This window comes from Arachis hypogaea, chromosome 15 (genome assembly GCF_003086295.3).
Source record: "Arachis hypogaea cultivar Tifrunner chromosome 15, arahy.Tifrunner.gnm2.J5K5, whole genome shotgun sequence".
NCBI classification, from domain to species: domain Eukaryota; kingdom Viridiplantae; phylum Streptophyta; class Magnoliopsida; order Fabales; family Fabaceae; genus Arachis; species Arachis hypogaea.
The window spans coordinates 101,630,378-101,642,500 of NC_092050.1; the positions used below are offsets into that span (position 1 = coordinate 101,630,378).

Below are 12,123 nucleotides of genomic sequence, written 5' to 3' on the forward strand. Positions count from 1 at the left end.
TGATGTAGTTGGAATACTTTTGGTTTAGACTTTTCTCTATGAAATAAGGTGCTGGGTTTGCAGCATTGTGAATGTTATAAAATATAAAACTATCTTTGAGGAGCATTCTCACTACTAGGGTATGACTTGATTACTAGAAGAGTTGATACAGTTCAAATATGTCTAGTTTGATTGGACCAGAATTTTTGTGTGTGTGTTTAGAGCAGGGATGATCTTATTGTTATTGATTCTTTTGTTGTTGGTAGTATTGTCTTTTAAGTTGTGGAACAGGGAGAAAATGGTCATTTTTTTACATTTTTCTGGATGGAGAATGGAAGGAGAGGGTTTTTCAAGTCTTTGTGGGAGAAGATTTTGTCTGTTTGTGAATGGAAAATTTTGTTCTTCTGAAACTTCTATCTAGTGTCTATGCTTCATTTGTTTTCATATCTCACTGCTAGTTGGTTATGCTGAGCAAAGATGTTACAGGCCTTAGCTTTATGTTATTATCATCTCTAGTTTTCTTTCCTTGCTAATTCTTAAAAAACTGCTCTGCTTCATTAGTGCTTCTGATCACTCTTGTTGGTTTCATTAGTGAATTTAGTTTATTATGCATATTATTTTTTATTATAAGGCATATTATTAGTGCTTCTGATAACTCTTTCTTATTTAATTTTTATTAGTGCTTCTGATCACTTTTGATTCCAAATTGATGATTCCATTGTTAATTTTATCAGAGGAAATATGAATTCAGAGGAAGCTGCACAAATTCCTAGAAGAACTACAAGGTCTTTAGCTTCATCTTCTGCACAAATTTCTGCTTCATCTTTAGTTAAGTTTTGTTTGCTTTCTATTTCTTTTTGGTCTTTAGTTTCATCCTATATTATTATTAGTTAACTGGTTTCAATTTCGTTCCTTGGGTTTGAATTTCTTCTCCAAAATCCCTGGTTGAATCATGGATAAGAGCATGTTAGCTGGTTTGGAATCACTTCTATAATAAATTAGAAATTTGCATTTTATATCCTAGTCAAAATTTTCAATCTCAGCATTCAAATCCAATCGTTATGGTGCTACATACTACATTATCTTGGATCAAAGGGTTTACAACTACTCGTGGTATAGATGAACAGCAGTGAAGATGAAGAAACCTGCCATCTGCGTCACAATCAAATAGTTACCATTACATTAGGTGCCAACTAGTCAAAATTGGCAAATTTATAGCAATGTATGAGAATGAGAGGAAGATACTTACCATTGAAAATGCTGCTCCATAATAGGGATATGCTGCTGGTATGAATCTCTCATATGGTACCTGATTGACTCCTCTTAGATTTTATTTACTATTTCATATGGATATCTCATGTATTGTTTGGATTCCACCTTTTAAATCAGTAGAGAGATGACAGATCACAAGGAACAAAGTCATGTAAAAGTTTAAGAGAATCAGTTTCCATAGTTGAATCACCAATAAACTTGTATTATCGTAATCTTTCTTGTTTTTCTTTTTAAACAATTTTTGCTTTTAATAGGTGGATGTTCGGAAGGATCTGATAAGAAATTGCGCAAACACGATTGATCTTGATCAGCTAGATATTTGATGGTGCAACTTATTGTGAAGCTGAATGTTTTCCTTAGTAACCATAACAGATATTTTCATACATGCCATGGAATGCAGAGAAGCAAGCAAGGCCCCCGTTTTTATTGATGTCATTTGGTTATGAAAGAACCACTGTTGTGCACAAGGAGAATGGTCATTTGTAATGGGGGAATTTGATTTATACCAAAATGACTTCTTTTTTTTTCATTTTTTTTACATTGGAATGTAAATTTTCATTTTGTTTAAATGTTCAGGTTTTCTATCTTACAACAACCTGTAAACTTTAGAAGCTGTAGGCTAAAGATGGTACATGCAGATTGCAGATAACTGTGATGTTGTATACAAGACATGCAATTTTTCTGTGGCAACTATTTCCTGTTTTTCTGATTACTTTATAAAAGTTTTTCAATTATGAAAAAATATTTTTCTCGGTAAAAAAAAAAGTAGGTTTTTTGGATGGAGAAATATTTTTATTTTATAATATTTCACTAATTTAATTAAAAATATAGGATTATATAGTTATATTATTAAATATTAGGTTTTAGAAAAAAATTATTAATATATATATATATATACAGAAAATAAAAAAAAACAATGAGGGATCTAAGGCTACACTTATATACAGTAGCTATAGTATACAAAAAAAAAAGAAAAGGCTACACTTATAAAAGGTAGTCATGGTATACAATGTGGCTATGCTTTACAAGTGATGCAGTAGTACTGAAAAGCGTAGCCTATTCTGGTAAAAATGGAAGCTGAAAAGCGTAGCCTTTGGTCCTGGACAGCATCACTTGAAAAGCGTACCTTATTCTCAAACTCCAAAAGCGTAGCCCTTGGTGCAGAAAAGCGTAGCCTTTGAGAATAGGCAACGGCCGAATAGGAATCACCCCAAAAAGCGTAGCCGTAGCCCAAAAAGCGTAGCCGTAGCCTAAGGCATCATTTTTTTTCACTTTTGGCTACACTTTTCAAGTGTACCTGAATGGGTGTTTTTCTTGTAGTGATTATTTGAAATCCTCAAAATACCCTCTAATATAACCTAACTCTAACTTCTCTTTTTACTCCACAGTACCATTCTCACCCAAATCCTCTCTCACCGCCACTCTCATTCCCAACCACCACCACTACTAACGTTATCATCACCATCAAAACCATCCCTTTCTCCTTTTATACTGCCCTATACACCAGCGAACTCAACGACATTTCTCGCCGTTCATCTTCACGCTGCGACGGTGCCATTTGCTGCTTCGAATTTGAAGAAGATGATTATGTTCGAACCTTGCCTCTTTGCTCACAAACCTTCCATGTTGATTGCATCGATGCTTGGCTTCGTTCCCACACAAGTTGTCCTCTCTGCCGCTTTGTTGTTTGCTCCTATGTTCGCTGCCAGGATCCGACCAAGTCTTGACGCCGACCAATATGGCTCGAAATCAACAGGGAAAGTAAGGGATTGGACCCTAGTTATAAGGAGAAGAATTCGATTCGGTCGAAGGGGAGTGGAGCGCGATAGATTTTGATAGATTTTCATAGGAATGGAAAAACCTAGAATGAATGAAAAGAGAACTGTGAGTTTGAGGATGAGGCACTTGAACTCGGGTTTGGTTATTGTACGGTTTTAGGGTTGGGAATAGATTTCTGCATCTGAGATTGCAGAGTTTCTTGTTTTGTGGGCTCTGGGTTTAATGGAAAATTGGATATTTCTACCATTGTTACAGCAATTGAGGCTGTGAATTCTAACTTTGGTCTCTGGATTTTGTGTATTCAAACTCTGGCATGTGTTTAAGTTGGCTGAACTGGATGTTTCATGATGGGGTGAAGTTTTGAGCTTATAGATGAAGGTTGAGAACCGGTCCGGAAGTAATAGAGGTAGTGATGGATAGCGGTGGTGGTAACGGTGGTAATGGTGGTGAAGAAGAATTTGAGTAGTAGTGGGATTTGAGATTAGAAAAGTGGTGGTGAAGATAAGGGTAATTTAGAAATTTTAGGTGATTTGTTAGTGTTTGGATAATTTTATTGTGCGGAATCCATATTTCGTGGGTACAAATGATAGTTTCCTTCTTTTATGGATAGATATATCAGCGTTTTCAACTTTCGTGGGTACAAATGGTAGTTTATTCTATATATATATATACTTGTACAGAAGTCACGTTCCCATTTACTTTTCTTTTGTTCTTTTGGTAGCTTCGGCCAATTAGATTAAATAGAACAAGGATAATAATAATAATAATAATAAACTTAAAGTATCATAAAAATTTAATTTAATTACTTTTAGAGAAATAATTTTCTTTAAATAAAAAAATAAATAATAAATAATTCATTATTTAATTTTCAAAAATTTGGATGGTTATAATCCAATTGAAAATCGACGATGCTAACGGTCCAATCTCATACTTAAAACTGCCCAGAAAAAAATTGGCTAAAAACTGCTGAACTGATTAATCTTCCTCAATGACGTTGTTTTGTTAAAATAATAAAAAAAAAAGAGAAACAAGTTCAGCAAGCGTTCCCAAAAGGCTACTTTGTGCAATTGAGAAAGAAAGGGAAAAGCCTTTCATGCAAACCCAAAAGGCTAAAATCCTAGCTTCTTCGACGGTTACACCTCCGCCATCTGTGGTTGTCCGCGCATCCGTGGCTTTTCTGTTCACCCTGTCCCAAACCTAAATCTTCTGTTCTATCTCGGTTCGGCATTCATCTTCCATCTTTTCGCGGCTTGTAAGACTCAAAATTTTTGAAAAAAAAATCCTATTTTAAACTAATTTCAAATCATATTTATTTACAGTTTTAATTTCAGAAATAATTTTATTAAAGATAATTAAAGTTAGTTTTGATTAATTGGATTTGAAATAAATGAAGGTTTTTATCCAACCTCTATAACTTTGGATTATTTTTCTATTTACCATTTAAAGTCTTAGAAATTTAAAAATAATGATGTTTAGATACTTAAATTAGAATTTTATCTAATTTTCTAATTATTGAATTAATTCCTAAATTTAATGTATAAAATTAGTAGTTGTGAAATATCAAAATTTTTGTATGATAATATTTTTTATAAATAAATACTTTAGGTTTTGTTAATAAAGAAAATTTGTTATATCGTAATATATCTTCAATTAGAGTATTTGATTGAGAATCAATTAGTAATTTTATACTACCAATAATATTTTAAAGTAATCTTAGAGATTAAATTAGATTTCAAAATAAATACCATATAACCTAAATTGATTTGACCCAAGCAGCAGCTGCAACCCCCTATCCTAAACACACACACGCAAAAACAAAAGAAAAAGAAAGAAAAAAAAAAGAAAGAAATGACAGAAAGAAAGAGGGAAACGGGAAATGGGAAATCAGAGAGGGAGGAAGAGAGCGCCAGGGAGGAGCCGCCGCTGCACCACTGCCGCACTGCTCAAGACCGTGTCCCGCTCGCTGTCGCACCGTGCTCAGTGTCGTCGTCACCGTCCGCCGCTGCACCACGCCTCGCCGTCGTAGCCGTGTCGTCGTCACGCACAAGAGGATGGGAAGGGGAGTGACGGGGATCCACCATCGTGCCGTGTCAGCCACCATCGCACCTCTGCCACTGCCGCCACTGAGATCCACCATCGGTAAGGGTTTCTGAGTTTGGTTTACCTTCATTTGAGATTCCGAAAACCTTATTGTCTCTGTGTGTTGGTTTTAGTAACCGTCGAGCAGAGCCGCCGTGGAGAACCGTCGCCGTTTCCGAAGCTCTTGTCGCTGTCAAAAGCTACTCCACCGCCATTTGGGTCATCGCGAACGTGGCCGTGATAACCGAAACCACCGTCGGAGTTATCGCTATTCAATACAGTCGTTCTTCCATGTCTAGGTAAGCGTCTCATTCTGGAACCTTTGAAATTGGTATTTTCTGTTTTAAGCTGTTAAGGATATGAGCTTTTGGTGTCATAGGATCGAGTTCTGGATCTTTCATGCTGACTTCTATGACTGTGGCAGACGACATCAAGCTGCTGCGTTGTCACCGGAGCTGTCACTGCTCTGTTCTCTTGCTTATTTGTAAGTACAGTAAGCTGTTCCTCATCCCGAACTTCTATAGTTGCTATTTGTTATATGTTTCTAAGGTCCTTGCAACGTTAATGCTTTAGGATTGAGTGTGTCGAGATTAGAGTTGCTGTGGTTGCGGCTGCCGCGGATTGTGCGCCAAGAGAAAAGGGTTTCGTTGACAATGTTTGGGTTTCGGGTTTGGCTTGTCGAGGTAGGAGCTTTTTATACAAACTAATTTATTTTAAATTGGAATTGTTTTAAATAGATATGACTTGCTAAATGTATTTCTGGTGATTATGTAATTCTTATGCATTGTCTGATTTGTCCTGGATGAATATGGTTGTCTGTTGAATTGAAATAATAACTGATTTTGTCAAATAGAGGTTTTTGTTTATTTTGATTTGAAATGATCTTTAATATTTGAAAGTTTGAATTTGGTTTTATTGAAAATTGATTTGGTCTTGAACCTATTGGAAAGGGGTTGAGGATTGGTTTGGTTGGGACCCGAAAGGGTGGCAAAGTCTAAGTTTTAGGGGAGATGCTGCCGAATTTTCATAAAACTTAAGATTTTGTTTTAAAAATGTGATTTAGAAAAGAAATGAATTTGAGAGGTTCTATTACTTGGTTCTTGATTTATTAAGAAATAGGTGTTTCAAGTTTAATCTATTTAAGAAAAGTTTATGTTTTAAGATTGATTTAAATATAAAAGAACCTATCTTTTGAGGTTTGATTAAAGAAATACTTTTGAAGGAGTTTTAGTGAATTATAAAAGAAACTGAACTTTGATTAATTAAATTCGTTTTGCTTTTGAGGTAATCTTTAAATCTTGACTTAGCAAGATTAAACAATTCCGAGCCTTGGAAAGGTTTCTGATTTAATAATGAAATAAAATTGGTTCTTGGGCTTAAACAACTTTGGTTTTGAAAGTGGTTCAGAACTTTTGGCTTACATGCTTTGGTTTTAATTTTAAATCTTCACTTTAATAGATTTCAACTTAAATAACTATGATTCCGAGGATTTCTAAAGAGTTTAAGGAATGAGGCAGGTTATTCTTTCCTAGAGTCTTGAGTCTTTGCCGAGTGATGCACCACTATTTTATGATATATCTTGGACTGAATTGAGTGGGTTTGTGTCAACTAATCTCACACTTATTCATGTAAATTGCAGGTTTTTCATTTCCTTTCTAATTTTGTGTTATGATTGAAAACTTGCTTCCTAGGCCTCAAAATTATTAATTTTTAATTCCCCTTTATACCATTCGATGCCGTAATGTGTTTATTGAGTGTTTTCAGGTTTATAGGGCATGAATGGCTTAAAGGATGAAGAGGAAGCATGTTAAAGTGGAAGGAACACGAGAAACTAAGGAGCTGAGCAGTGAGGATCGACGCACACGCATGGTTGACGCATGCACATGAATTAGCGCATCTAACAGCGGCGCGTACGCATGACAGAGCGTCACGTGCTGGATTTATCAGAACTCGCTAGGGGCGATTTCTGGGCTGATTTGGACCCAGTTTTCAGCCCAAAAACACAGACTAGAGGCATGGAGCAAGCGGAGACTAAGGATACTTTCACTTTCACTTAGTTTGAGTTTTTTTTTAGTTTTTGAATTCTAGAGGGAGAAAAACACTACTTCTCCTAGGGTTCTTAGCGTTCTTAGTTTTGCTTTGGATTGACTTTGAGAGAGCTGCTACTACCTTCTATTGAAGTCATCATCTCTTTAGTTTTCTTTTCTAATAACTCAATTACTCTTTTCTATTTAGTTGCGCTGTGTTCATATTTGGATATTGTTATTTTTGAACTCTATTAATGCAATGAATTATTTTTATATTTAATTCTATTACTTGTTTAATTTCTTTTACTTAATTATCATTGCCAAATTTGATTTTATTAATTTATTTTAATTACCATGTCTCCTATCTACTCCTTTTACATGTCTGTGAAAATGGCATTCATGTTAATGTTGTAGACTCCCAACTTGGCTTAGGAGTTGATTAATTGGAAACCCTTGAGTTGTAATACTCAAGTGTAATATGTAATTGAGAATTTCTGGCTAACTCAATTTTCACTGACTCCAGTCCTTCCCTAGGAAGTGACTAGGACTTGTGAATCAGAGTTAGTGCTACCCACTTAACCTTCCTTTGTAACTGCAAGAGGATAACTGAGTGGAAGCAATAAACCTTTATTATTGAACTTGGGGAAAGACAACAAGGATAGAAATTCTAATTATCTCTCCTAACCAAGATCTCTTATTTCAAATACATAACATCTCTTGCTATTATTCGCTGCTTTAATTTTTTGCTATTTTTTTTTCCGTTCTCCACCTCAAAAATTACTCAGAAAATTCCTAACCAATAAATTGCACCTTGTGTCAACTCTTTGGGAAACGACCTGGGAATTCTACTCCCAGTTATTTAATTTTAATTGTGACACAAATTAAATTGATAATGGAAATTTTGTTGGTTAAGACTGTACTGACAACGCTGTTTTTATTAGAAGTTCTTAACCGGCATTTTTCCACCCATTAATTTTTGGCGCCGTTGCCGGAGAGTTGCAACAGTATTCTAAATTATTGGTTGGTGTAAATATTTTTATATTTACATAAGTGCATTTTTTTATTATTTTATGTGTGTGCTTTCTGTTTATTAGTAGTTTTATTATTAAATTTTCTTAATATATTTTATTACCATGAGCTCTAAGTTTCTTTCGATGAATGACGTGTTCATTCCCGGATCTGAGCTTAGCCGCATTTGATCCTGAGATTGAAAAGACTATTTCACGTATTAGGCGAGCTCGGCGTCGGTTAGCCTCTGAGGGTGGTGAAGGGGTTTCGCCCAATTCACCAGTCTTATCTGAGGTTGAATCTGAAGCGTCATTTGAGGAAGAAACTAGTCCCTCTTCTACTGATTCCTTTGATGCCTCTTCTGTTGATTTAAGTGCAGATACTATGGCGGAGCCTAAAAGGATTACTCTCCAGGAAGCAGGAGATCCAGACTTTACACTGCAACCATATCAAGCGCGTCATCTAAATTTGGCTGCGGATTGATGAATCTCCTGCCTAAGTTCTATGGCTTACCTGCTCAAGAGCCTATCAAGCACTTTAGAGATTTTCAGACAGCTTGCTCAACTACTAGGTGGCATAGTGCAGATGAGGCTACTGTTTGGTTATATGCCTTCTCATTTTCTCTTGAGGTAAAGGAAAAGGAGTAGTTCTACACTCAATCGGAAGCAGTTGTTACTAATTGGGACCTGCTCAGAAGGAAATTCCTGGACAAGTTCATTCCAGCAGAGGTTATAGATAGACTGAGGAAGGAAATTTTCTGCATCATCCAAGGCGGATCAGATACTCTCTACGAGTATTGGAAACGCTTCAGGAATCTCCTAGACTCATGTCTCCATCACAAGATTGACCAGTTGGTGTTGACTAGCTATTTCTGCCAAGGCATGAAGCCTCAAGACAAGACCATCTTAGATGCTGCAAGTAATGGCTCTCTGACGAAGTACAAGACAGCGACAGAAGCATGGCAACTGATCACCGATCTAGCTGAGTCTACCCAAAATGCAAGGCAAAGAATAATCATTCTAAGGCTGTTGGGGAAGTTTCTTCTAGTAGTGAGATCGCCGCTCTCACCAAGACTCTAGGAGAGATTACCAATATACTGAAGCAGCCCCAGCTCAATCAACAACAACATCAGCCACCTCTACACAACATTGTCAACAGTTGGTCCCTTAGAGAGTGTGTGGAATATGCACTTGCTATTCTCACTACACTGATGAATGTCCACAACTCCAAGAAGACAACACCTTGGCAGCTACTAATGTTTATTACAACTGTCCGAATCAAGGGTACTATCAACAAGGCGGTAATTATAATCAAGGTGGTAACTACAACCAAGAGTGGAGAGAAAATTCCAACAAAGGATGGAGGGACAACTACAACCAAGGAGGCAGAGACAATGGTGAAAATCAAAGGTGGAACAACAACTATCAACAGAACCGGTATCAACAAAACCCTCCATACCAACAGCAAAACCAAGGCCAAAGTTACCGGACACCTCACCAAAGGCAAACTCAAGCACCTCAACACAACTAACCACAAGCCCCTCAAATTACCTACCCTCCTTCTTCCTCCAACCAAGATGAAACACTCTGTTCTATTCTTCAAGGACAAAAAGAGCTTCAAAATTCACTTACCTCTAGCCTCACCAGTCTTACCTCCACTCTTCAAGCCCTTATAACCCGTATGGAACCACCCTCTACCTCCAACAATCAACCTTCAAACTCTAGTACACTTTTCTCTCAACCTTTACCCAACCCCAAAGGTGAAATTAATGCCATCACTTTGAGGTCCGGCACTACATTGCAAGAGAGGAGTCCCGAAGAGCTAAGTTCAAGAGAAGACATGCAAGTTGAAGACATTGTTGAGGTAGAAGATGTTGAAGAAGAGGATGAGGTACATGATGCGGTTGAAGAAGAAGTTGCTCAACCAAGGAATGGAGTATCTAAGGAAGATAATGTTGTGAGAGAAGCCTTTCCCATTCCTTTTCCATACCTTGCTAGGAAGACTAAAAAGCAAGTGGAGCTAGACCCGAAGATGGTGGAGATCTTGAGGTAACTATTCCCCTTTTTGATGCTATTTACCAGGTTCCTAAGTATGCTTAGTTTCTAAAAGATTTATGCATGAATAAGGATAAGATACATGATTTAGAAACTATTCCTTTGGGTAGCTCTATTTCTGCTTTGATGGGTGCTATACCGGAGAAATGTGGTGATCCCAGCCCTTGTATGGTTACTTGTACTATAGGGAGTGTACAATTTGTTGACTGCATATGTGATTTGGGTGCATGTGTTAGTATTATGCCATTATCTGTATATGATGCTTTGAGGCTCCCACCCTTAAAAGGTCGGTAGCATATTTTGTTTTGGCATATAAGAGCATAATCTCAGTGGTTGGCATTGCAGAAGACGTGTTGGTGAGCATTAAGGGATTGACATTTCTTATTGACTTCTACATTCTAGAGATGCCCCCTAATGACTCAGGAAGACCTTCATCAATCTTGCTTGGAAGGCCATTTTTGAAGACTTTGCGGTTTAAATTGGATGCCTTCTTGGGTACCTATTTTTTTGAGATAGATGGAAGAGTAGTGAGCTTTAACCTAGATGAAGCTATAAAGCACCCACCGGAAGATCACTCCATCTTCCAGTGTGATATTATTAATGAGACTGTGGCTGAAATTCACCAAGTGGCAGTTGAAGAGATGAACATGGAGCAAGATGCAAGTGTGGGGAAGCCCCCTGAGCATACTAAAGACACCTTGCACCTCCAATGGTTCTGTGAGCACTGCATATTTCTAGAGGTGGGAGCAAGGCCTATCCGTCAACCTCAAAGGCAGTTGAACCCCACCATTTTGGAAGTTATGAAGAAGGAAGTGACCCGATTGCTTGAATCCGACATCATCTATCCAATCTCGGATAGTGAATGGGTTAGCCCAGTACAGGTGGTTTCGAAGAAGTCTAGTGTCACAACAGTGAAGAATGAGCATGGAAAACTCATGGCTACAAGAGTGCGGAATTCCTGGAGGGTGTGCATTGACTATAGGCGCTTGAACCAGGCCACTCGCAAGGATCACTACCCATTACCTTTCATCGATCAAATGCTTGATTGCCTATCAGGTAAATCACACTACTGTTTTCTAGATGGTTATACTAGTTATTTTTAAATCCATATTGCAACAGAGGATCAAGAGAAAACAACTTTTACATGCCCCTTTAGAACGTATACATATAAGAGGATGCCTTTTGGCTTATGTAATGCACCGGCTACGTTTCAAAGATGCATGATGAGTATCTTCTCAGATCTTCTTGAGCATTGTATGGAAGTTTTTATGGATGACTTTAGTGTTTATGGTGATTCATTTGACCTTTGTTTGGATAGTCTAGTTAGAGTATTAGAAAGATGTGTTAGTTCAGACTTTGTACTTAATTTTGAAAAATGTCATTTTATGGTAAAGCAAGGTATTGTTCTAGGCCATGTTGTTTCTAATACTGGTATATCTGTTGATCCTGCAAAGGTAGATGTTATTTCTGGTTTACCTTACCCCTCCTCCGTGAGGGAAGTCCGTTCTTTTCTTGGTCATGCAGGTTTCTACCGGCGTTTTATCAAGGACTTCAGTAAGGTTGCACTGCCTTTGTCCCGACTGCTGCAGAAGGACATAGAGTTTGACTTGTGAGAGGACTGCATGGAAGCATTTGACAAGCTGAAGATTGCCTTGACCCAAGCTCCTATTGTGAGAGGGCCTGACTGGAGTAGGCCATTCGAGATCATGTGTGACGCATCCAACTATGCAGTAGGAGCGGCGCTAGCTCAGTGCGAAGGTAAGGACCCTTATATTATTGCTTATGCTTCTAAGACTTTGGATGGTGCCCAGTCTAATTATAATACCACTGAAAAAGAGCTTTTAGCTATTGTTTTTGCTTTGGATAAATTCTGAACTTATTTACTTGGAACTAAGGTGGTAATATATTCAGACCGTGCGGCTCTG

At 37.4% G+C, this 12,123-nt stretch overlaps 1 long non-coding RNA gene across 1 annotated transcript; it reads right to left on the reverse strand.

Moving 5' to 3' along the window:
- Nucleotides 1-965: 965 nt before the first annotated feature.
- LOC112747089 (uncharacterized) lies at nucleotides 966-1,283 on the reverse strand. Its single transcript, XR_003174765.2, has 2 exons — nucleotides 1,229-1,283; nucleotides 966-1,131 (listed from the first exon to the last, which is right to left on the reverse strand). It is a non-coding gene; the product is annotated as an uncharacterized lncRNA (long non-coding RNA).
- Between the last annotated feature and the right edge of the window lie 10,840 nt (nucleotides 1,284-12,123).